Source organism: Schistocerca piceifrons, unplaced genomic scaffold (genome assembly GCF_021461385.2).
Source record: "Schistocerca piceifrons isolate TAMUIC-IGC-003096 unplaced genomic scaffold, iqSchPice1.1 HiC_scaffold_1870, whole genome shotgun sequence".
NCBI classification, from domain to species: Eukaryota; Metazoa; Arthropoda; class Insecta; order Orthoptera; family Acrididae; genus Schistocerca; species Schistocerca piceifrons.
In genome coordinates, this window is record NW_025727757.1 from 645,218 (window position 1) to 662,752 (window position 17,535).

At 43.4% G+C, this 17,535-nt stretch overlaps 1 protein-coding gene across 1 annotated transcript in view; it reads left to right on the forward strand.

The window, feature by feature from the left end:
- LOC124741111 (ankyrin repeat domain-containing protein 65-like) overlaps positions 1–17,535 on the forward strand; it is a 41,102-nt gene that overhangs the window by 7,950 nt on the left and 15,617 nt on the right. The window contains exon 2 of the mRNA XM_047248646.1: positions 7,967–8,116. The gene's annotated coding sequence lies outside the window, so the exon portion shown is untranslated. The remainder of the gene's footprint in view (positions 1–7,966; positions 8,117–17,535) is intronic.

The following is a 17,535-nucleotide window of genomic DNA, read 5'->3' on the forward strand; positions in this document are numbered from 1 at the left end:
GTAAATCTGAAGCTCTGGGATAAGAATAAGTAGCCTTTCTCCAACTCTGATTGACTGTAATATCTTGATCACAAACAATACGAACTATGAATGAGATTTCTGGTTGGGCAAAGTAGCTTTGGAAATTTTAACCAAAAACACTGTCCTAGGCAGCAGCTGAAGCATCTGCATGATGTGGCCTACTTGTTCTGAAACTTCTCACTGAAGATCACCAAATAATCAAAATAATGATAGACAGAGCGAGATTTAAGGTCAGAAAAATCTTATCTAGTATACCAGTCAGCGCCAGGTACTGTAGACAACCCAAATCGGACTGTATTCAAATCTAACAGTGAGTAAACCGTTGCACAGGCTGTGGCATGCTTAGATTCCTCAGCCAGCGGAATTTAATAAGAGGCTTCGTGTAGGTCAAAGGTAGTGACGACCTTTGCCCCTTGTATCTATGAGAAGCACGACTGAAAATAAGGAATGGTTAAAGATTGAAGAACTACTTTCTCATTCAGGGCCTGATAGTAAATATCTGGTATCACCCTGCCATGTGGCTTAGGCACCATAAACATACAGGTTGGGGGGGGGGGGCAGTATGGGGAATTGGATTGCTTTCTAACACGCTTCCATAGCATCTCATCTGAACGCGCCTTAGGTGGGGGCAGTCTGTTTGGCAATGCTTTGCGAGAATATTGCCTGTAAACTCAATAATGCTCCTCTAACCTCATCTAGTCTGTCAATAAGCACATCCCCCTAAATCCTACACATAAACCCACTATCTGTTTATTCAGCTGGAGTGTTAAAAGTCATAATCTGGAAAATCGGTGTTGACTGAACTGCTCTTCGATTCACCATATGCTTACAAAACTAAAGAATTTCTGGTCTGCAAACTCAAAATAAAACTTTCCTTGACTCCACTGAGGAACTAATCCAGATTTACGGATTGACAACCTTTGATAGCTGACACAGAGAAATTATATTCTATCTTAACTGTGAATTTCACCATAAAAACACCAATACAGATCTTAACATTAATAGTTCCCAAAACCCGCATCTCCATAGAATTGGCCAGCTTACAGGACTCCACCATATTCGAAAATCCTGTAAAATGTGGGGAGTTTACACCGTTCACAAGAAGTGGAAGCCCAAACTGCGCTGATAAAAGAAACAGAGCTTTCAATATCAAGAGAGCCATAAGCAGGCTCTTCTTTCATATCCAAGGACTCGGATATTAGGCCTTCTGCATGATTCTTCTTTTATTATTTCTTCTAGTTTATCAACAATATTTTCCATATATATATATATATATATATATATATATATATATATATATATATATATATATATTGGCTTTTTTGAAGACTTTTGACTGTCACCTGCATTAATGATGCAACCTGGTTACTAAACTTCCCATATAATCACTACATTCAATATATCCAGCATTTCTTTTAGTATTTTTACATTTCAATGAATCAGCTCTTTCTGTGTACAATACATACAGTTCTTTCGATATATTTGGTATTTCGTTAATGGTTTCTGTTCTGTTTACGCTGTATACAGGGGAAACATGGACAAACACCAGCTGGTGAAGAAACATCGAAACAAGACATTGTGCTCTTCATGAATATTGGTGGGATATTCCAGCTCTACCCTTAGACCATACCCCTCACCACAATCCTCAGCTTCATGGATCTCATGCTTCAAACTGTCGATTTTCTTCTTGGACAGCGACTAGAACCCTTCAAAAGGTATACTTCATTACATGGACTGTTCATATGGATGCTTGACAACCAGGTAAAGGTTGTAATTTAAATTGCCAGATGGCCTGTACTCCTCCTTACTTATTTATGGGTTATTCACCCTAGTGTATCTTGCCATGAATTGGCAAATCCCCAGTGAATCCCACATTTTAAGAAGAGCAACATATCAGGTCAGCAGAACAATGTTGACAAACATCTTCCTTAACATTGCATCCCACAGAAGCCCAGGTGCCATCAAGTGGAAGGCGGTATCCAAAAAGCATATGCTCATGTGTACATTCCAGAACGTCTTGAATAATTCTGTGAGCATGTGTATGTCACTGTTCCACATCATCTGGCATATTAGTTTAAATCAGTACTACATCATGGGTATCATAGCAGTTGAATTGCATGTTTCTGTCTGACTCCAATAGTGGTCCCATGGAATCTGGTGGACCCAGCCATCATGGCCACTGAGCTATGTGTTCAGCAGGTGTACGTCGAGCGCTCTATGCGGCTGCAATACGGGATGGCTAGTGACAGTGGCTCAGCCTGCTCACACTTGTAGCCTCTTCGTTATGGATGCCACTCCGATTCCGCCAAGTCACGGCTCCCACGTCATAGTTGTTGCTATTGTATGAGCATGTTTTGCAGTGACATCTTTTGGAAGAGAGATGTAACTGGACCTCCAATACCTGGATCAAAAACATGTGAGTAAAAATTAAGGTGGAGTATATGGCAGTGTGCCTCACCAAACCCTCTTCCCTGCATCTCAGGAAAAAGGCCGAACATAAAACTCTTAATAAAAGTTCTGAATTAGTCTGCGACCAACTCACCCCATGATACCACAACAGTTCACCTCTCTTGCGATATGGGCAAGGTCGTGGAGAGCAGTTTACAGATCATGGCAAACAGGCCAGAACTGAATAGCAGTGCCACAGGCAGGTCTGGAACTTTGACAGCCAGTGCTGTACCACAGATGACACAATGTCTGGAATGCCTCTGCCTCGTGGTCAGCCATAAGTACATCACCACAGTCATCAATGGGGCAGGCTGCTGCTGCAGTGACCAGCTACTACTGATGCTGCTGCTCTTGCTGGTGCTATGGGTACGTCATGGGCGGCTGTGGAGCATGCTCGATCAGCATGGGTCGACCAGCACCTGTTTGACGCACATGTCCACCACACTACCTCTCCTACATAGCACATACAAAGACAGAAGGAGGAACCAATATTAATTATCATACATAATTTCAAAAAACAGAGTATGTAGGGGTCTATATTGTTTCTACGTACATTCAAAATTAGCAGTGTCTCTCATCAGGCCAGGCTGCATCATGGGTGGCGGGAGAACTGCTGGAACACATATGGTAGGCAGGGCTGCTGCACAGCCAGATACAGCTGCACCATCGTCAGTGGGCCTGCTGCTGCTACATGTGCGAGTCTACCACCCAGAATCTACTCCATATAATCTGCACAAAGAGGAGGAGGAAAAATATAAAGGATCATGCATAACTTTTATAAAATGAAGATATATGTGGACGTCTACAGTGTTTCTAATAACGTTCAGAGTTAACTGCCTCTGAATCAGTCAAAAGGAATTTATTAGTCGCTACCTCCAACAAAAGTTGGTCAACCTGGACACGTGAGATGAGTGCACCAGCAAACAGAGAATAGAACACATAACATTCCAGAATGAGACTTCCACTCTGCAGCGGAGTGTGCGCTGATATGAAACTTCCTGGCAGATTAAAACTGTGTGCCCGACCGAGTCTCGAACTCGGGACCTTTGCCTTTCGCGGGCAAGCGCTCTACCATCTGAGCTACCGAAGCACGACTCACGCCCGGTACTCACAGCTTTACTTCTGCCAGTACCTCGCCTCCTACCTTCCAAACTTTACAGAAGCTCTCCTGCGAACCTTGCAGAACTAGCACTCCTGAAAGAAAGGATATAGCGGAGACATGGCGTAGCCACAGCCTGGGGGATGTTTCCAGAATGAGATTTTCACTCTGCAGCGGAGTGTGTGCTGCTATGAAACTTCCTGGCAGATTAAAACTGTGTGCCCGACCGAGACTCTGCAAGGTTCGCAGGAGAGCTTCTGTAAACTTCGTTGGTCTTACGGGATCTGGGGTTGCCACTGAGGCAAGGCCCTTGGTTCTGCTCATACGCTCTGCAACACTCGCTTTCATGTGGGGGAATGTTGAATAGTGGTTTATCCCTTATCGCTCCATTACCAGCTTGATGTCCTTATAGTAATATTCACCTGTGTGATCATTCTGCAGTTTGTCTGGACACCAATTCCTATAGTTCTGAAGTAATTGTTCAAACGCCTGCACCACGTCACTCCCTGTCTCTGCCTTCAGAGGTAATGTGTTCAGCATTTTATGCTGAATGTCAAAGGCATGGCCTACGCGAAATTCGCTGCTTAACATTGGTCTAATAATGTTAATGTATATCCTAATGTTTCTGATTTTTAATAATCTTCTTTGGGTGTTCACTTTTGTACAGTAGTCATACGTAATATGTCAGCAATATTTTTCTTTCAGAAAATACTTTTAAAGGTTTGATGGTTTTAGGTCCACTAAACCAGATGTCCATTCACACACCCTTGTCTTTAAGGTGTTCTTCGTTAAGCTTATATGTAGCTTTCCCTAAATACAGGGATGATTTCGACTGTCCACGCCTTCTTCCTCTTCCTCTTCCTCTTCCTCTTCCTCTTCCTCTTCCTCTTCTTCTTCTTCTTCTACTTCTCTTTCTTCTTCTACTACTACCAGTACCACCATTCGCCACCACCACTAAGCACTGTTAAATATTTCCGGTTACGGGTCTAAACGTTTCAGAGAGACGCTTTTCACTATCCAGCTATACCGGGAGACGCAATTTCTCGCGAGTATCTTTCAACACCTGTAGGACCATGTGTTTTGTTGGTATCCTGCTGCCTACTGATCAAACTTCGAGACAGAATGCAACTTACTTACTGTGGGGTTCTGCCATTGAATTCAACTGTTGTAGCTGATAATGTCCGCCAATACCTCTAACCTTTTGCTGAGTGTTTGCTCAGTTGAGTGGAGCCTGTCATTCGGCTGGGATTCCCCTTTCAGAGCTGCTGCCTTGATTCAGTTATCCTAATCTGACACTGAAGGTCTCGATTTTTCTGTTGATGAGCACACTGCAGCCATGCAAACTTGAACATAGCCTACAGTATACCGACACGATTACAGTTTGGTACACTAGCTTTTATACAGAATCTCGTCCAAGTTTTGTCTATATCGCCACTCATTCAGTTTCTTCGTTTTATCAATAATCAGAAAATCATATTGCGAGTTATCTCATCAATCCCAACATTTCAGCAAATGGCATGTCGGTTCCGTCATGAGTTTGGTAAATGTACTTGAAATTCAGATTGTCCTACCTGAAAGGTTTGCAGTATCCCGGATCAAATGTTTTTGGACCCATGAGTATATCTGGCTGAAATTCTGTACATCAACTAGCGTCTATGAGCAAAGAATAAATATTTTCTGATTTCCTACTGATTCCTCACTGCAATATGGTCAAATTTGAACACACTATTTGACTTCACTTTTTCAGGGGGTGGACTATCGACTCTTTCGCTGAACGTTTGGTACATAGATTCCACCTTAAGCGATTAACTGGTCATAGGTAGGCCACACCAAACGTTTTCTGAAGCATAACCAGATCCTTTCTGATGATCAGGGCCACCAAGCATTTCCTGTGCATGCAAAGAGATAAACCAGGATTCACAACTCCGAACGCTGCTGTTGACGATGCAGACATGGAAAATCATCAAGTCCAGGAATAGAAACAATGTAATCCGGCGGCGTAGACGCCGTCGATGGTAGCTATTGGTTGAAAGCTGATGGAGTGAGTACCTCCTGTGGTCACTCAACAGCAGGCAGCTTCGTTTCAGAGGCGCAACGGTCGTACTGGCCAAAGTGCCACCCAATGCGACATGCAGCAGATGTGTGTGTTCAGACACTTTTCAAAGGTGACGACTCTGAGTTGGTAGACAAACACATTACCTGTAGACGTTATTATACTTGCAGTATTCAGAAGTGTTGGTCAGGGAAGCACTTAATAAATTAAATAGAATCTGTGTTGGTATTCCTAACCATCAATTTCACCACAGCCTCAGGCATCACACACTAATGCACAGTAGGAGTCCATCCGGTTATCATAACATCAATGTCTCGTAGAACGTCCGATTATCATATCCTCGACTTCGTGTCATTCGTAAATTCATAGCCCAATTTTCCTACATTATTTGTCCGCCTCAATAGCTGAGGAGTCATTGCGTCAGAATGCCATGCTAAGGGCCTGGGTTCGATTCCTGGCTTCGTCGGAGATTTCCTCCGCTAAAGGATTGGGTATTGTGTTTTCATCATCAATATCATCACCTGATCCCCATGGACGCTCAAGTCGCCAAAGTGGCGTCAACTAAGAAGACTTACACCAGGCGACTGGTCCACACAATGAGAGACCCTAGCCACACGACATTTCACTACATTAAGTAATGGAAAAAAATCACACACACACCCATACACACTTTCTTCAGTGGTTGTACTTCACGTCACAGACATTAGCGTCTATCTCCTCTTCACTGCCAAAGTTCACAGATTACTTTAAGGATTTCTTATGTGCAATTATTGTTTCATGTGTCCTTACTGAAATGTGCTTTGACAGTTGTATTGCGTAACCTGTTTCTCATTAATTTCTACCATATTGACTCCTTCCTCCACCAGGAAATCCCTCAATCACAGTCTGATAGAATGAGTACACTGAATACAATAACGAAACAGAATTTTTAATTTCAGCAGAGTGACACCCTCTTGCCAGTTACCAGGCATGCGCAGTTTCAGCTTACCTTACTGAAGTTCCTCAAATACTCATTCGACTTAACAGTCATTTGATGTTCAATGTTCACCTGCTTAGTGAGAGTTCTCGTTGGGCAGCGTAAATCAATTCTGTTTCTTTCTTTTTCGTAAGAATAGCTTCATACAAGAAGTTCTCTGCCTTGTTTAACATCCGTGTCTCTAACAGCCAGGTGTCTAACGCAGAACCGACATAGACCATTGGTTGATCACAGTATCACATTAACAATATCATGAGAAGGAAAGTAGCTACTCACCACATAGCAGCGATGCTGAGTCATAGATACGCACTACAAAAACACTCTCTCAATTAAGGCTTTTGGCCATTGGCTTTCGTCAAGAACAGACACACATACACATACACACACAGTCACGCAAACGCAACTCACAAACACGACTGCAGTCTCACGCATCTGAGGTCACACTGGCAGCGGCAGCACCAGTGCATGATGGGAGTGGCGACTGGGTGGGGGAAAGGAGGAGGCCATGGGCAGGGAGACTGCCTGAGGCTGCAGTCGTGTTTGTGAGTTGCGTTTGCATGACTGTGTGTGTATGCATATGTGTGTCTATTGTTGACAAAAGTCAATGGCCGAAAGCTTTAATTGTGAGAGTCTTTTTGTAGTGCGTATCTGTGATTCAGCATCTCTGCTATATGGTGAGTAGCTACTTCCCGTCTCATGAAAGTGTTACATTCCATCCTACATTTTCCATTGTTTGATAGTATCACATGAAGTATATTTAAAGGCTACAGCCATTGTAATATTACTCATGTTGTAGATATGTATTCAAACTTTGCTGCCCAGTAGTTGCTATATCAGTGCAGCATAAGTATAGGCCTTTGCGTATACCGTTTATCTGTGGTTTATTTCCTACATACTGTGGTCTGATACGCTAAGCTGGTGATATGCGAAATTCAGGAGGAAATATGTGTGAATTGTTACCTCAATGGTGTTCAACTGCTTAGCTCAGTGGTACCTTGCATGCCTCCAATGCAGTGGGCCCAGGTTTAATTCCCGGCAGGGATGGACATTTTCCCCACTTGTGGACTGGATGTTGTGTTGCCCTCATCACCATCCTCATCACCAGCACACAAGTCGCCCAATGAGGCGTCGACTGAAATAAGACTTGCACTCGGCGGCTGAACTTCCCCAGATGGGGCCTCCCAGCCAAAAATGTCATATAATGATTTCTTGTACCTCAATGGTACATCTTAGTGGAGCGACTATTGTCGTTCACACCATATGTTGTATTTTTTTGTGTTTGGACAAGCCCTCAGTAGCACTGTGTATGGGAGGCTGCTACCTGCCCTCCACGTGAGTACACCTCCACTCACTGCTTGTCTCTGTACAGTGTTCCAGCCACCCCAGAGAGCACACTGGCAGCCAGCACTCTGCCGCACAGCGACCACGGCGACCACAGCAGGACTCCTGTCGCAACTGCGCCGACGACAACCGCCCACACCACCCCCACAACTGGTGACACCACGGTCTCTCGCCTACAGTGAGTTCTGTCTCTATACGTGCACGTTTTACACCTTCACAGTGGAACTTGTTCAGTTTTAAGTTTGAGTGTCATACCTTTGATTCTCCATTTTCTCGTGATTCAGCATATAGGTTATGACCAGTTACGAAAATGGATATTTCATTACACTCAGTGAAATGCCGGTGTTGAAATTTCCTGTCAGATTAAACCTGTGTGCCAGGTCGAGACTCGAACTCAGAAACTTTGTCTGCCGCGCGGGATTAGCCGTGTGGTCTAAGGCGCTGCAGTCATGGACTGTGCGGCTGGTCCCAGCGGAGGTTCGAGTCGTCCCTCGGGCATGGGTATGTATTTGTCCTTAGGATAACTTAGGTTAAGTAGTGTGTAAGCTTAGGGACTGATGTCCTTAGCAATTAAGTCCCATAAGATTTCACACATTAAAAAAAAACTTTGTCTTTTGCTGACAAGAGCTCTATGGTCTCAGGTACCTGAGCACAACCCACAACCCGTCTTCATAGCTTTACTTCCGCCAGTACCTCGTCTCCTGCCTTCCAAACTTCACAGACGCTCTCCAGCAAAACTTGCAAGACCAGCTAGCACTCCTGGAAGAAAGGATATTGCAGAGACATGGCTTAGCCACAGCCTGGGTGGATTACGGGCTGATATGAAACGTCCAGGCAGGTTAAAACTGTGTTCATTCAGCGATGCTACCTCCTTGTGGTCTGACATCGTCGATTTGATCCATGATGACGGGAATGCCTGCCCTGATGCCCCCATGCAGTTCAACACGGGCCCCCATCGTATTCTAATGGCCCAAAAGCTGGATATTGTAGGATTCGAGCAGCCAGGCAAGTGAAGACTCGCAATAAAGCTTCTTTAAAACCCCTCAGTTGCCAATAATGCTGTTTCACATGAATACTCGACATCATCATCTCATTCAGAGTTCGCTCAACAGAGGACGCTGTTTACTCCACTTTTCTACCTTATAAGGCCTGGAAACAATGCTAGAAATTGAACAACAGTACTACACACTCCCCAGCCATTCTGCCACGCACAGAGAACTGCACTTCCAACTTATTACATACCTGTTGATGATGTGTATGTGTATAAAGTTATATTGAAATCGCACCAAGTCTTCTTGATGCATCACTTTCTCTTCTATTTTATTTGTGATTGTAATTTTCAGCAATGTAGTATTATTTTTTCAGGATAAAATTCAGCCATCAGTTGCTAATAAGTTTTATTACGCTTTACCGTCTTCGACAAATCAATTTGTCATCTTCAGAAGCCTACAAAATTAGTGATATTATACATCGTTAGACCTTGACTACATTTATGTGAAGCATAAAAAGTATATTACAGAAAAATACAACTTCAAAGATTTTGTGACTACAGCTTTATCGCTTAATATTTATTTTATACATAACATGTAAGTACTATTTCTTTCTTGTAATTTTAGTCAGTACTGACACTTATACAAAAAAAAGTCTCATAATTTTTGTACTTACGTTATAGGCCAGTTTGAATGTTTTACTTCTGATGAAGGCACTCTTAGTAGTGCCAAAACTAGGTCAAAAGACTTAATATTTGCGACCGAGGGGTTTTATTGCTTTACTTTTACTTCGAAAACGGTCGCTGACCACGCAGCCATGTTTAAAACTTTAATATTACAGAAACGTACTTAATATGTGTTTAGCAGATGTCAATATCTCCTTCACAGAAGCATACTGCCGTGGTATGCCTAGAAATGTTCATATTATGTGTGATTATTTTAAACACATTTTATGCTTCACATAAATATATAGCCGAGGTCTATGGCATGCATAATTTTGTATGCATCTAAAGATGACAAATTAATTTATCGAAACCTGTACAGCACCACAAAATATATTTGCAACTGATGACTGAATTTCGTCCTGGAAGTAAGTCAAATTTTTGTCTGGCAGTGCATTACGAATTTTGAAATAGGAGCCTGGTAACAATTTACTTACCAGTTTTTTTGTTTCTACCTCCCTCTTTGGATTCATAGAGTGAACAGCGTTCAGTTTCGGCACTCAGTGCCATAACTTTTCTTCAAAATTGAGTAACTGCCATTTATTCTTACTTTAAGACAAGTTATTGCCTAGTTTGTTTTATATTATGCGAAATCTGTGCATAATGATTTGAAGAGATCCTGTTTATTTGCTGCCTACTCACTTTTTCATGCAATGTTAAAGCACTATGATAAAGACGTAACGCGATATGCAGTTGTCATTTTAAAGTGGCCCAGTTAGCCCCAGTCCCCTTGTGTTCTCAGAGCACTCAGATGTTCTTTACCACTTTCTACGGAACCTGTAGTCCCAAAGAAATGACGTCATACACGGTAACGTCCTCTCATAATATATCACTGTTATAATACACTACGGGAAAAAATAGTGCACCACTTAAGAAGTTTCCATTTCGTTCAAGCTTTACTGTTGCAACAGTGCATATGGAGTACATGAAATGATTACACTTAAAGATTGATAGCACAGGCAGTTCTGTGGTATCAGGTATCGACCACGGTGAAACACCCACATTTGTACATGGTTCAGCCTCCACAGCACCAATGTAGGTGTTGACTCTTGCGTCCAGTCAACTGAACAGATGGCGAATACTGTCTTGGGGTATGTTATGCCACATCAGCTCGACCTTTTCGTGTAGTTCTGTAAGAGTTGTTAGTTGACGAGTCTCATAATTCACTTTGTGTCCCATCATGTCCCACACTTGCTCCCTAGGAGATCTGCCTGGGTATTATGCCGGAAGGGAAGTTGCTCCGTGTCTTACAGAGCGTTTCGGAGTAATATGAAGCGCCGGCACATCGGCCAGCAACGTTACGGCTGTGAGGCGGCGTCAGCCAACGGCACGCTGACGGACGTACGGCACTGATACAAGAGTGCCCTCTACACGAGGAGAATACAAGCGCTGCTCCGCCTGGCTGTGGCCTGAGTTGAACTTGAGCCGACCTACAAACGCTAGAGCAGTGACTTAAAAACTGTATTCGTTCACTTGTATTACGAATTGTGTGTACTGAAGAGCTTGCTTATGTTCATCTGTCGCCCCTTGCTTGCACTACGTCAATATCTCGTTAAGTTTTATAATGAACTCCATTAATACGATTTGGTTGAATTATTGTCTAGCGATCCGAGGAAGCAGCTTTCCTAGGCACCCTATGTTAGATGAGTGGGCAGAATACAGAACTGAGCATATTGAGATTTACAGGCAGCATGCTGGTGTGCATTGTCCTGTTGGAATAACACATCATATTCCTGATGCAAGAATGGAAAAAGAAAAGGTCTAACAACATTCTGGTAATACTGAGTGCTGAGTAGCGTCCCTTTCAGAAACGCCTAAGGTGAACGAGAACTGCAGCTTGTCACAACCTAGACCATAACATCTGGGGTAGGACCAGAGTGTCTTGGAGGAATTCACTCTACAATGTAGCACTCACAAGATCTATATTGTATGCACAACTAACCAACACTTGCACGCAGGCATAATCCACTTTCATCGCTGGAGACCACAATGCGCCATTCCCTGCTCCAAACGATCCTCTGACAGCACCCGTCGGGTCATGCATATGCATGTCGATCGTGTTCACAAATGGAAGATGGGCTAGAGGTGTGCATGGCTGCAGCCCCACTGCTAATAAACAGTTCACAACAGTACGTGTTGACACATATGGGCTCACAAGACCTCTTATCTGTAGTGTGGTGGCTGTACGATCCACCACTGCTGCCCTTAAAATACTACGATCCAGACGGGCGTCTGTGCTGCATAGCCATCCATGACTTCATTTATGAGTGTGAGAATATTCAGCTGACTACCGATATCTGAATCGAAAGCAACTGATGCCGTACGTCCAACTTATGTGGCAGTTCTCTACAAGGACAATCCCGCCACTCAAAAGCCCACAATTTGACCCCTTCCAAATTCACTCAGTTGGCTGCAGGAAGAACAAGTGTGTCTCTGTGACATCATTGTCTGCTTGCTTAAAACGTTTGTACCACTCTGAACCTTCTGGCTGTGAGTATTCATTGTTATAGGATACAGTCAGATGGCACCCTATTAGCTATGGCGCTAAGCTATATATTGCCCGATGACACTGAAACCATTATCGGTACATCCACTATCCACCATTTAGTACATGACATCACTGGATCAAAACCGACGTCGTCTTTCAAGGTGTCTGGCAGAGTATGTCCTTTTCTGTTTTTATTTTTAGTTTCTACGTACTTTAGATTTATTTTTTTGTTTCCTTTAGATACCAGGCATGGAATAACACAAAGTGATATGTAGCAACTAAGATCTGACCATCTGTGTGTCCTACAGACCCATCGATGACACACAAGCTAAAACCATCATCTGATGAAAATAGTGCTACATTCAGTACATATGTTACACTATGTTGCCAAACATATCCAGACACCACCAAAAATATACGTTTTTACTTCCACCTACAACCAGGTACTCCATATCAGCGACCTCAGTAGTAATTAGAAATCGTGAGAGAGGAAAATGGGACGCTCCATGGAACTCACAGACTTCGAAAGTGCTCAGGTGACTGGGTGTAACTAGTGTCATACGTCTGTACGCAAGATTTCCACACTTCTGAACATCCCTAGGTCCACTGTTTCCGATATGATAGTGAAGGTGATTTTGTCGAAATTCTGAAGGGGCGCCGTCTTGGACGAAGTTCTGGAAAGGAGCTGTGAAGTCCCTTAAGTCTGATGAAAAATATTCGCACTGTGGTGTCACCGGCAGACACCACACTCGCTACGTGGTAGCCTTTAAATCGGCCGCGGTCCGTTAGTATACGTCGGACCCACGTGTCGCCACTATCAGTGATTGCAGACCGAGCGCCACCACATGGCAGGTCTAGCACTCGCCCCAGTTGTACAACCGACTTTGCTAGTGATGGTTCACTGACAAAATACGCTCTCATTTGCCGAGACGATAGTTTAGCATAACCTTCAGCTACGTAATTTGCTACGACCTAGCAAGGCGCCATATTCAGTTATTATTGATATTGTGAATCATGTACCGTCAAGAGCGACGTTCATCATTAATGGATTAAAGTTAAGTATTCCACCAGCTACGTCCGTTTTTCTAAATTCTAATTTCGTTGTCCTGTTCCAGACCTCACGCCAGCCTGCGTGAGCTAAAACGCGTGCATTTCGGCCTCCTCTAGTAACATGGTGTTGGCTCTCCTGCCAACCACAACACGCACATTTTCTTTTTTTAAGAATGGAGCGGCTCTAAGCGAAATGAGATTCAACTGGTGATCATAGCAATGAATGTTTGAAGCACAAGGGATTTTGCAGCTCCATCCAGTCATAATTGCTGTGTGACAAGTAGGTCATGTTCGTGCACGTGTTGGGAGCCAATGCTGCTCTGCATACTCCCAGCCTTACCTTCGACTATTAGGTGGCTCGAGTACGGCGTTGCCAAGAATTGCCTCTGTTCTCCGCACCATTCCCCCCTCAACCCCTCCAAAACGCCCAGGTCCGCTTTCCACTTTTGCAGGCCTGGTGCAGTCCAAGTCGCCATCAGCACTTTTTGTCTCACTCCACCCTTAAGTCTGATGAAAAATATTCGCCCATTTTATTTTTTAAATCAAAGGGGCTTTGAGCGTAATGAGACTGAACTGCTGATCATAGAAATGAATGTTTAAAGGACAGGTGATTTTGCCGCTTGTGTCTGCTCATCCAGTCGAACTTGCAGTGTGACGAATAGATCATGTTTGTCCACATGTTGGGAGCGAATGCTGCTCTGCATACTCCTGGCTTCACCTTCAACTACCAGGTGGCTCCAGTAGAGTGTTGTCAAGAATTGCCTCCATACTCCTCACCCCCCGCTCGACCACTCTGGAACTTCCAGGTCCGCGTTTGTAAGCCCAGCGCAACCCAAGTCACTGTCAGCATATTTTAGTCCCCCTACACTGCTTTCGGTGCTCAGTGCAAATCTCTGAAAACTGTCTTCAGCGACTAGTTCAACAACCCACAAGCAATGGAAATATTTTAGATGTCGAAACTAAAGTTGGGTGTGATCTTATGGTTAGTATCATTAGGGATATGATACTTGCGATCATTAGGTCATTGCAGCGCCAATGATAACTGAAGTTCATCAAGAAGATATGGAGAGTATTTAACCTGGACAGATCATTAAGTAGTACAATTGTTAGCATCCTACTCAGATAATTAATATACATTATTTAGTGCCGATTGAATGGACATAGAGGAATTTTGAGTAAAGTGTAGACTGACTGTAAATCGTCCAAGGGAGGTGTTGTTCTTGTTGTGGTCTTCAGTCCCAAGACTGGTTTGATGCAGTTTTCCATGCTACTCGATCCTGTGCAAGCTTCTTCATCTCCATGTAACTACTACAACCTACATCCTTCTGAATATGCTTAGTGTATTTATCTCTTGGTCTCCCTCTACCATTTTTTCCCTCCACGCTTCCCTCCAGTATTAAATTGCTGATCCCTTGATGCCTCAGAACATGTCCTAAGAATGAAACCTTCTTCTACTCAGTTTGTGCCACAAATTACTCTTCTCAGCATTAGTCACATGATGTACACATCTAATCTTCAGCATTCTTCTGTACCACCTCATTTTAAAAGCTACTACTATCTTCTTGTACAAACTATTTATCGTCTATGTTCCACTTCCATACACTCCACACGAAAGACTTCCTGAGACTTAAATCTCTACTCGACGAATTTTTATTCTTCAGAATCCCTTTCCTTGCCATTGCCAGGTCTACATTTTATATCTTCTCTACTTCGACCATCATTAATTTTGCGCCCCAAATAGCAAAACTCATCTACTACTTTAAGTGTCTCATTTCCTAGTCTAATTTCCTCACCACCCCCTGATTTAATTCGTCTACTTTCCGTTATTCTCGTTTTGCTTTTGTTCATGTTCCTCTTATATCCTCCTTTCAAGACACGGTCCTTTGCTGTGTCTGACGGAATTACAATGTCATCGGGAACGTTCCAAGTTTTTATTTTTTCTCCATGGATTTTAATTCCTGTTTCAAATTGCTCTTTTGTTTCCTTTACTGCTTGCTCGATACACAGATTGATTACCGTCGGGGATAGGCTACTACCCTGTCTCACTCCCTTACCAACGACTGTTTCCCTTCCATGCCCCTCGACTCTTATAACTACCATTTGGTTTCTGTACAAATCGTAAAAGTGCCTATAAATGCATTAAGCATGTAAAACACCAACCATGGTTGAATAATACAACTCGGAAAATGCCGAGGGAGGGTAGAGTGATCGAAAAAGAGCGCAGAAATGTCCACAACCCAAATTTAGTAGCAATTCATGCGTCTATCAGATCACTGACGTACGATGCACACAACAAACTAGACAGCCAAGTCTTAGCGAAAAATCTAACACAGTACATGATTTATGTTGGAACTAATCGTTAAATGGGTCGAGAGTTTCAATCGAGTCACTCATTGACAGATACGATGTGCCAATAAATGAGAGGAAAATGAAAGCCGAAGTTTTAAATTTCACGTACAGGATATCAACCACAGTGGAAGATTACATTGACATATTGTCGTTTGAAGGCACTCAGATGCCCGTATGGAGGACGTAGTAGTAGCCACCTCCGCTGTACTGAATCAGCTGAAGGAGTTGAAATCAAGTAATTCGCCAGGTCTGGATGGAATTTTACAGCGGATACTTCATTTTATTGTCCCTTTAATTAACTCGCATTTATCACCAATCGCTCTTCCACATCGAAGTCACGAGGGACTGGAATAAAGCACCGGTGAGTCTTGTGTAGAAGAAGGGTAAAAAGAGCCACCAGTTGTGTTGACCTCGACTGCTAGTTTTCAGCAGAGACGAGGCTACAGTTAGGAGAGCCTCAGGGAAGTGTGATAGGACCGCTTTTGTATTCCTTATACGTAAGTGATCTGACAGCAGCAATCTGCGACTGTGTGTTGATGAGACTGTAGTGTATGGGAAAGTGTCATCGCATAATGCCTGCAGAAATATACAAGATGGCTTAGAATGAATTTTATTTGATTTGACGAATAGCAGCTAGAAAAGTATGTGTTAATGCAAGAGCACAGTATCAATGGGGGTGCTGGCTGAGAAAGGGACATCGATTAAATATCAAGGGAAAATGTGGCAAAGTGGTGTGAACTGTAATGAGAAAATACGGACGTTAGTAGGGATGGAGAATGTTTAGACCAGTTCCATGATATGGGATTATTCCGTAGTTAATTTTAGTTTCTGGTGCTTAGACGTATCCTTTGCTAACCGTGCAAGCTGATTTCGTGAGATTTCTCGTGATGAACGCTTTTCACGCAGACACCTGGTGTCCTTTTTAATGTTGCAATACGTGCTTCCGCGTCAGTTGCGTGTAACGTTGCTGGGAGGAGTCATCTCTGTCGATGTGACACTCTTGGTGATAATTCTGCCGTGAACACTGACTCCGGACGACTCATAAGCTATAACGATGTTGGTAATGTTAGTGGTGCATTAGTTAAATGCCATTTTGGTCATAGACCTAGCTGGTAATTAGACGTCGTGTGGCGAGGGCCCCCCCGTCGGGTAGACCGCTCGCCTGGTGCAAGTCTGTCGATTTGTCGCCACTTCGGCGACTTGCGAGTCGATGGGGATGAAATGATGATGATTAGGACAACACAACACCCAGTCCCCGAACGGAGAAAAAAATCTCCTACCTAGCCGCGAATCGAACCCGGGCCCTTAGGGTTCACAGTCTATCCATCTTTTTTTCATCCATCTTTCTTTTTTAACCTAGGGAACCACTTTTCTTGTCAGGAGTGAGGATGTTTTATTATTATTTTTTTATTAAGGAAGGTAGGAGGAACAGAAACCTTTATTATTCACAAAATAAACAAAGTACGTCCTGACACATGATAACTGTCCTGGAAGGAACCTCGCTGCCGTTCTACCACGCAGCGTGAAGTAACAACAAAATCAAAGTGGGGCCGCTTCCGGCACCCTAAAGAAAAGTATTTATAGATATGAAAACAAAATTTGAAGTACATCCATTTGCTAACCGTGCAAGCGTTAGCTTTTCCTAGGTCGCATACTCGCTTAGTGTTCTTAGCCGATCACGTTACTTGGTCGGTTTCACAACGACAGCACTGCCGCTCATCTTTGCGCACCCGGCACACCCCAAGTATATGGCGGGTCCGTGAAAACCGTTACTAGGAAATTGGCATACCAATCCTTGTACCTTTGTAGCCCTAATAGTTTTGTGTGTTCTTCTTGCCAGTATTGCCAGTAATCCAGGACGTTCAGTACGTTCGTACGTGCGTCTCTATAGATGTAATGGACCGTCGTACCTGTGATACACGCCACTGCGTTCGTCTTATGACGCGGAAAATACGTTTACTCTGGAAAAAATACTATGTCAGAAGGGACTGCTGTATAG